A 9203-nucleotide genomic window follows, 5' to 3' on the forward strand; every position below is an offset into this window, starting at 1 on the left:
CTAAGACACCTGTAATGGTTGCTTACTCTTAAGAAGTCACTGTGGTTTAAGGGCCTTCTGTAGGCTGGAGCAGTAGATAGAATACAGGTTGCAGATAAGCTGTTTGTGCAAATGATTGGAAAACAGACCACCTAGGAAAGGCAGTGCAATGAGACAAGAAGTTCATTCTGGGCAATAGAGGTGGTTGAATGTGAGACTCAGGCAGCGCAACTCAGTGGTGCTTGGAAGGAGTCTAGGTGGCTGGAGCCAGCATAGAAAGAAAAGTTTCTGTTTACCAAGGACAAACAAGTCATGCCTATTGAGTAGTATTTCCAAACCCATAAGGATATTATTAAGCCAGTGGCCAGGGTTTTAAAAAAAGAAAGAGAGGAGAGGGATAGGGAGATGAGAGAGGGAAGAAGAGAAGGATGGAGAGGGAAACAGAAGGAGGAATATGAGAAGAGAAAGAGAATGCTCAACAAGGTGGAATGTTCAGGTATAACATACTGTAGCAACCTGATTGGCCTCCCATCTCTTCTTTGATTCAACTTCCACATTATCATCAAATTTAGTCACTGAAGCCCATGGCAGTGATATTTACTTCTGAAAGAGAGCAAAAGTAAATATTAGGAGGCATTGGAGGACAGAAAGGGAAGGGAGAAATACTGTGATTATAATCTCAAAAATTAAATACATACATACACACATACACACACACCTCTTTATAGTGTATTCACTGTAAACTCTTAACAATACATGTTTCCAGTTTTATTGATATTTAGTTGAAATACTTTAAAAAGTATATACAGTTAAGGTTCACATTATGACTACACACACACACACACACACACACACACACACACACACACACAATTACCCCATCAAGATAGCTAACAATTCTATCATCGCACGTCATTACCACTGTTTCAAAGGTACAGAACCTTGGACAGAACCATTTCAGAAAAGAGCTCCAGGATGCTCTTTACTGCAAGGACTACATCAGAGTTTGTCTTTTTGTGGCTTCATTCTCACCAATATGTCTTAGCCACCAAGACATTCAGAGAATGCTGCAGTTGAGTATTAAAGAGATTCAAATACAGGGTGTACTTGAAAGAATCTATATAATGGTTCTTTCAGGCATGCAGAATACAATAGATCTTTTCCATGGGGCATCATAGCAGTTTGCACCAGGACGGCAAAGGAAAGCCTGTGTGATCAGGCCTTATACTACAGGGTAAGAATCCCTTTGCAAAGTCCCCAACAGTCAGTATGTAATAGACCTGTGGGAGTGAGCTCAAAGATACAATGGCAGCTAAAGGAGGTAGAGGAGTCAGTCAGTAGTACACAATTAGGGGAAAGTACAGGCAGTGTGCAAAGCAAGTCCAAGAATGACTATGGTGGCTACAACCTGCTAGCATACAGAGGTGGGCTTATACAAGGCCTTGAGGGACCATACCTACCACTGGGTCCCCTTGATGTCAGACATGGGTCTTCAGGAATTGACATTTGCTTAGCTATGTTTTAGTCATACCATGGGCCAATCCTCTTTTCTATTACAGCACAAACATTTATTTACTCTGTTATATAACTTACTTTTCATTTTTAAAACTTTTACAGAGTGCCTTGATTCTAGGAGTTTGCACTTCGATTTTGAACAATGGTGCAACAGTGAAATGGGCATGAACCATTAGATGTTCTGGGCAGAATAATATGGTTAGGGTAATGGTCCCTCAAATGGCCATGTGATACAGGTTGGCACTATTTGGAAGTGGTATAACTTTTCAGAGGTGGACTTTGCATGTGGTCTTTATGACATTGGAGAGATTGTGGAACTCTGATGACACAGGACTTCACTATACATCCCAGACTCCCCCTGAAGTTTGTGCTCCTCCTATGTTAGTTGCCTAAATGCTGGGGTTACAGTTATGTCACTATATTTAATGCACCAACCCAAGTTTTCTTAAAGCTAAATTGAGTCTCCCATAGACAGTCTATAGGTGGTTCTTGGTCTATAAAATGGATTTATTTATTTATATTTTATGTGTAAATATTTCTATTGCATATATATGCACCATGTACAAGACTAGTGCCTGAGAAGGCCAAAAGAGGGTGTTTGGTTGAATTGAACTGGGCTTACAGATTGTTGTGAATTGCCATGTGGATGCTAAGAGCAGAACCTGTGTCCTCTGAAAGAACAGTAAGTGCTCTTAACTGCTAACCTAACTCTCCAGACCCAGTTCCTGGCCTTTCCAAATACGTTCTGTCACTCTCTGTCTCTTAAAAATTAGTTAAAGCTTTATTTTATTGTTATTATTATGTGTGTATTTTTTATGGTGTGTGAATGTGGGCACGCACATGACACATCATGGATTTGGAGATGAGAGGACAACTTTGTAGATGTGTTTTTCCCCTTCTACATTTACAGAGGCATTGAATTTAGGTCATCAGATTTTTACAGCAAGTACTTTTACCAACTGAACCAGCTCTCTGGCTCATACTCTCTGTCTTTTGATTGGATAGTTTAGTTAACTTAAGTGAAAAAATCATTATTGGTAGGTAAAGACTTAATGCCATTTTGTTTATTGATTTGTGTCTCTTTCATTGGTCTCTTTTCCCTCTCCTGCTGTGGTTATTTATTGCTTGAATATTTTATGTAGTGTGTGCTCTGATTCCTTTCTCTTTATGTTTTATGTATTTACAATACATTTTTTGTGGTTAATATGGAGATTACATACATTTTATAGCTTTGGCAATCTACTTTATTCTGAAAGCAACTTGTCTTCAATTGCTATAAAATACTTTATAATTTCACCCACATAATACACATTTTTAAGCATCTCCTTGGCCACTTGGCTATGCAAATCTTCTCAGTACTGTGTGTAAGACAAGAAAGAGATTGGCTTTTGAGGATGAACCCCACATACCTGGTGTCCATTCAGTTTACCCTCCCTTTCCAACAGTGAAGGAATAATAAGCTGCAGACTTTCTCTTGAAACGTAGGGTGGTAGTGATATAGATAAATTGAACATGTACTTTATTTAATGAATATATTACTTGATTTCTGCTTAGAACTTACCTGTTTGACTACTAGACCTACACACACAAAAGCAAAACAACAAAAAACACTTAGAGATGGTGGTTGAAACTCCTATTCTACCCTTTACCTTAAAATTTTAACTATCTAGCACAGCTTTTGATGCCTTATTATAGCTTAAAGAATCAAGATTTACCTTTAGTTATTCCTTAAACACCCATCTTTTCCTACTCTCTCTCATTTTCACTTGTTAGGATACCAACAAACCACTTAGCATTCCTAACTTGTGTCCTGTTGCCTTCATGTATTTGTCCCATCACAAATTTCTCATCCTCTTTCTCTGTGGAGTTTTACTTAACAACTTTAGATAGCATTTCTATCTTCTCCTTTATTCTAGTAGTGCTTTGCATAATAATAAACTCCACAACATTGTCTCCCCATCCCCATTGGGGTGAGGGTATTTGTGGTTTTGGACTTTTCTCAAGGAAGTATTCTCTTCTCAAACTAAGCTGGAAGAGGTTGAGCCTAATGTTAATTTGCATGTTCTACAGTGGATACAATACCAAACACTCAAGAGGTCCTCAGATTTTACTGCTTTGCCTTGGGGAATACTTGATGTGTCCTTGCATCTCTTTACATCAAGCCCTTCTCACTCTGTTTGAAAACATTGCAAGTGCCTCTTACTAATTTACACAAAATCACAACTGGCTTTCTATATGCATGTCTGACTCCCCATGCAAAATAAGCCCAACAGTTGCTTCTCATCCTCTGAAAAAAAGTCTATAACATGAAAAGTACCCCTACCAGAGCTTTGTAAAAACTAAGTTAATTGATTTTTAACGCTTTTATCTGCTACCCTACCACACCCATGCTTGATCTGGGACTTGATGCATGGTACATGCTCAGCAAATACTTGATGACAGAATGAATATGTAAATGAGTTATGAATCATTTGATGTCAGAAATAAAACTTCTGAGATTGTGGTTTTGGAAATGTAACTGAGACTTATTGATTTACAGATTAGTAAAATGAAGTTCAAAGAGTTTAGCCCTAAGCCTGTTTATTTCAATGCCATGAGGAACTGAACTTTGACACATTAAAAATGGGTCTTCTAAAATGGAATGGAATTCTCTGAGCAACTTTAAACAGAAAAAGCATGAAAGGGACAGAATGGAATTCATTGGTCTTGGATAATGCTAGAAAATGTTAAAACTTGGAACACTATGGTATAAAGAAAAGTATTTATTACCTTCTTCCTAAAGTATATTAAAAGACCAGAGCCATCTCTCAAATATACTTACAGAATTTCATGAAGCAAAAGACAAGCAGGTAGCAAGAGAGCAAAATAGTATCTAAAAATTACAAGTGTGGAGACTTTGTGCTTGCTTAGGTTTTCTAGAATACCCAGCTTTCTGAACATCCCACCTCAGATATAAAGGCAACTTTGACATCTACTTTTTGACCAAGACAGGCTTATCCACAGGTTAAAGAGTCATCATATGACTTCCTCTCCAGAAGAGCCAGTTAGATGTGCTAAATGGTGTATATTTTAAATGTAATAATAATAATATACCAATAGCTTTGTAGGGAAAGGATATTATTTTGCCAAAATACATTAAGCCTTAGCAGCCACCCCTCTAACTCGGGATATCACACAGAAACCATGACCATGAAGAGATCATTAGCCAGAAGCAGACAGTGATTTAGCAATTTTTTAAAAAAATGTATATATATTGAATAGAGGGAGAGTCCCTGATGGTCAGAGAATGACAGCCGTTTGGTTTCAAAGGCATAGTATGTAAATGAATTTTCATTGTCTCCAAATTCATTTTCCATTATTTCAAGATTTACTTGTTACTAAAATGTAGAAGACTTTCTGCATTCATTATACTTTGTGAGATGGTTGCCATTTTAAAGTAAAATGGTTTCTTTTTTCAATACCAAAAGTATGTGAAGCCACTCCTGTTTGTCCTGGAGAAACACATTTCTAAAAAATGGTACAGAAACAAACAGTTTGAAACTTGGGTATTTATAAACAGAATTGGTAACACCTCTTCACTAACTTGTTCTGGTGTGTGTGTGTGTGTGTGTGTGTGTGTGTGTGTGTGTGTGTGTGTTTATCATCTACACAGAAATGTTTTATGGTAAAAAAGTAGTCATGTATTGGGAAATCAAAATAAATTACTAATTTCTCAACCAATGAAACAAAGCTAGATGAAATGTTTAGATTTTCTTTTGTTTCCCAAGCACTCTGCTGAGCCATTTGTCATTTTTAGTCCTTAGCCACATTTTTTTCATAAACCTGAACTTCTCTTCCTGACGAATCATGAAGAGTCAGCTTCTCTTGAAGGGCAATTCTTGGGTAATTAAGAAACTCCTAGATACACAAATAAATTCTGGACTTTCTGAGCCATGTGGTTCAGCCAGATATTTACATTCTTTCTCTTTCTCATCTTCTTATTTTTATTTAATATTTACTTTTTTACTGAGAGGGAGAAAGAACATGAAGTCAGATACATAGGGATGTGTGAAGGATCTTGGAGCAGTTGTGGGAGGGGGAAGAATATAATAAAAATATGTTGTATGAACAGAGTCATTAAGTGAAAAATCATAGTTGAATTTAAAACCTTAAATGAATCTACTAAGTTTTTGAAATCAGAGTATAGACATTGTATAGTGCTTCCTACACATATCAGAAATTACTAATATTTTTAAAATCTTTTTTAACAGCTTTATGTAGGACTGGCATAAAATAATACACATGTATAACCTAGACTCTCTATAGCATGACTAGATGATTTAATCTTAGGGTTTATTGTTGCATGTGGGGTCCATTGCTGTCCCCAAAGCTCTTTATGTGGCCCATGACTGTGTTTTCAATCTCTAATAACTTTTTGTGTTTTTTGTTTCTCTTGTTTCCTTTCTTTATTTTTTAATTTAAAAAAATAGATTTTTTTATTTAAGTTAGAAAAAAGGTTGCTTCACATGTCAATGCCAGCTCCCACTCCCTCCCCTCCTCTCACACACCCCCACCAACCCCCCCATCTCCCCACCCAATTACCACTCCTTTCCCCAGGGAAGGTAAGACCTTCCATGGGGGATATTCAGAGTCTGTCATTTCGTTCAGGGCAGGGTCTAGGCCCTCCCCCAAGAGTCCAGGCTGAAAGAGCATCCCTCATTGTGGGATGGACAACCAAAGTCCATTTGTATGCCAGGGATAAATACTGATCTACTATCCAAGGCCCCATAGGTTGCCTAGGCCTCCTCACTGACACCCAAATTTCAGGGGGGTTTGGATCAGTCCCATGCTGGCCTCCCAGGCATCAGTCTAGGGTCCAAGAGCTCCCCCTTGTTCAGGTCAGCAGTTTCTGTGGGTTACACAAGCCCAGTCTTGACCCCTTTGCTCATCGGTCCTCCCTCTCTGTCACTGGGTTCCAGGAGTTTATTTGTGGGTGTCTGCCTCTGCTTCCACCAGTCATTGGTTGAAGGTTCTAGGATGGCATATAAGGAAGTAGTCAAATTCATTATCAGAGAGGATCATCTCAACAAATGGTGCTGCCTGAACTGGATGCTGGCATGTAGAAGAATGCAGATAGATCCATGTCTATCACCATGCACAAAACATAAGTCCAAATGGATCAAAGACCTCAACATAAATCCAGCCACACTGAACCTGTTAGAAGAGGGAGTGGGAGATACCATTGAGCGAATTGGTACAAGAGACAGCTTCCTGAACATAACACCAGTAGCACAAACACTGAGGTTGACAATTAATACATGGGCCCTCCTGAAACTGAGAAGCTTCTAGAAGGCAAAGGACACAGTCAACAAGAAAAAAGGCAGCCCACAGAATGGGAAAAGATAGTCACTAACCCCACATCTGACAGAGGGCTGATCTCCAAAATTTACAAATAACTCAAGAAGCAAGTCTCCAAAACACCAAGGGATCCAATCAAAAAATGGGGTACAGAAGTACATAGAGAATTCTAAGTAGAGGAGACTAAAATGGCTGAGAGACAATTGAGAAAGTGGTCAACATCCCTAGCCATCTGGGAAATGCAAATCAAAACAACTCTGAGATACCATTTCACTCTTGTCAGAATGGCGAAGATCAAAAACTCCAATGATAGTTTATGCTGGAGAGGATGAGGAGAAAGGGGAACACTCTAGTGGGAGTGCCGACTTGTACAGCCACTTTGGAAATCAGTATGGAGATTCCTCAGAAAAATGGGACTCAGTCTACCACAAGACTCAGCAATTCTACTCTTAGGCATATACCGAAAAGATGCACATCCATATAACAAGGACATCTGTTCCACTATGTTCATAGCAGCATTATTTGTAATAGCCAGAACCTGGAAGCAACCTAGATGCCCCTCAACTGAAGAGCGCATAGAGAAAATATGGTACATTTACACAATGGAGTACTATTCAGCAGAAAAAAAACCAATGGAATTTTGAAATTGGCAGGCAAATGGATGACGCTAGAAGAAACCATCCTGAGTGAGGTAACCCATTCACAAAAAGAGAAACATGGTATGCACTCACTCATATATGGATTTTAGACATGGATCAGGAGAGTGCCAGCCTACAATCCCATTGCCAGAGAGTCTGGGAAACAGGGAGGACACTAAGGGAGATGTATGGTACCCCAGAGAAATGGAATGAGGCAAGATCTCCTAAGCAGATTGGGAGCATAGGAGGAGGGGAGATGGAGATGGGGCAGGGGAAGAGAGGGAGAGAAGAGAAAGAGAAGGGAGGACATGGGGGACCCGGAAGGTTGAGTCGGGGGAAGAATAGAGGAGAGCAGGATGATAGATACCATAATAGAGGGGGTCATTATAAGTTTGAGGAGAGATCTGGCACTAGTTAAATTTCCAGAGATCTAAAAGGAAGACACCAACTGACAAACTAAGCTATTTTTTGTTTGTTTCTTATGTCATTCAATTACTTCTTTGCATTTGCTTGAAGTTCATTGAGCTTCCTTAAAGCAAGTCCTTGCTCAAGAGTAGGTAACCAGTGCAAAGTGAATTTCATGTTTTTTGTACGTATGAATTTTGTTTCATTTTGTTTGATATGTATTTCTTGCTTTTTTTTGTAAATAAATCTTTGTTTTTTTTGGTTTTTTTTGTGATATAGATTTTTTTTATTAATATTTTTTTTATTTTCCATTTTAAATTTAGATAAGAAACAAGGTTGCTTCACAAGTCAGTACGAGGTCCCTCTCCCTTTCCCTCCCCTCCTCCCGTGCCCTCCCCCCATCCCCCCCCACCCGTTATCCCCTCATTACCCCAGGGAGGGTGAGGCCCTGCATGGGGGTGTCCATAGTCTGTCATTTCATATAGGGCAGGGCCTAGACCCTTCCCCAAGAGTTCAGGGTGAGAGTGCACCTCACATTGTTCTATCGGAGTCCAGAGACCGTGTGTATACTTGGGATGGGTACTGATCTGCTGCCCAAGGCTCAATAGATTACCTAGGCCTCCTCACTGACACCCAGATTCAGGGGGTCTTGATCAGTCCTATGCTGGATTCCCAGGCTGATGCCTGGGATTCAAGAGTTAACCTTTGTCTGGTCAGCTGTTTCTGGGGGTTCAACCAGCCCAGTCTTAATCCCTTTGATCATCAGTCCTCCCTCTCTGTTACTGGCTTTCTTGAGTTCAGCTCAGTACTTAACCAGCCAGTAAATGAAGTTTCTGTTTCCCAGACTCTCTGGCAATAGGATTGTAGGCTGGCACTCCCCAGATCTATGTCTAAAATCCATATATGAGAGAGTACATGCCATGTTTCTCTTTTTGTGACTGGGTTACCTCACTCAGGATGGTTTCTTCTAGTGTCATCCATTTGCCTGCGAATCTCATGATTCCATTATTTTTTTCTGCTGAATAGTACTCCATTGTGTAGATGTACCACATTTTCTCTATCCATTCTTCGGGTGAGGGACATCTAGGTTGCTTCCAAGTTCTGGCTATTACAAATAAAGCTGCTATGAACATAGTGGAACAGACATCTTTGTTATATGAATGGGCATCTTTTGGATATATGCCTAAGAGTGCAGTTGCTGGGTCTTGTGGTAGGTTTATTCCCATTTTTCTGAGGAATCTCCATACTGCTTTCCAAAGTGGCTGAACCAGTTGGCACTCCCACCAGCAATGGAGGAGTGTCCCCCTTTCACCACATCCTCTCCAGCAT

The sequence above is a fragment of the Mesocricetus auratus genome, unplaced genomic scaffold, assembly GCF_017639785.1.
Source record: "Mesocricetus auratus isolate SY011 unplaced genomic scaffold, BCM_Maur_2.0 Super-Scaffold_100003, whole genome shotgun sequence".
Taxonomy (NCBI): Eukaryota; Metazoa; Chordata; class Mammalia; order Rodentia; family Cricetidae; genus Mesocricetus; species Mesocricetus auratus.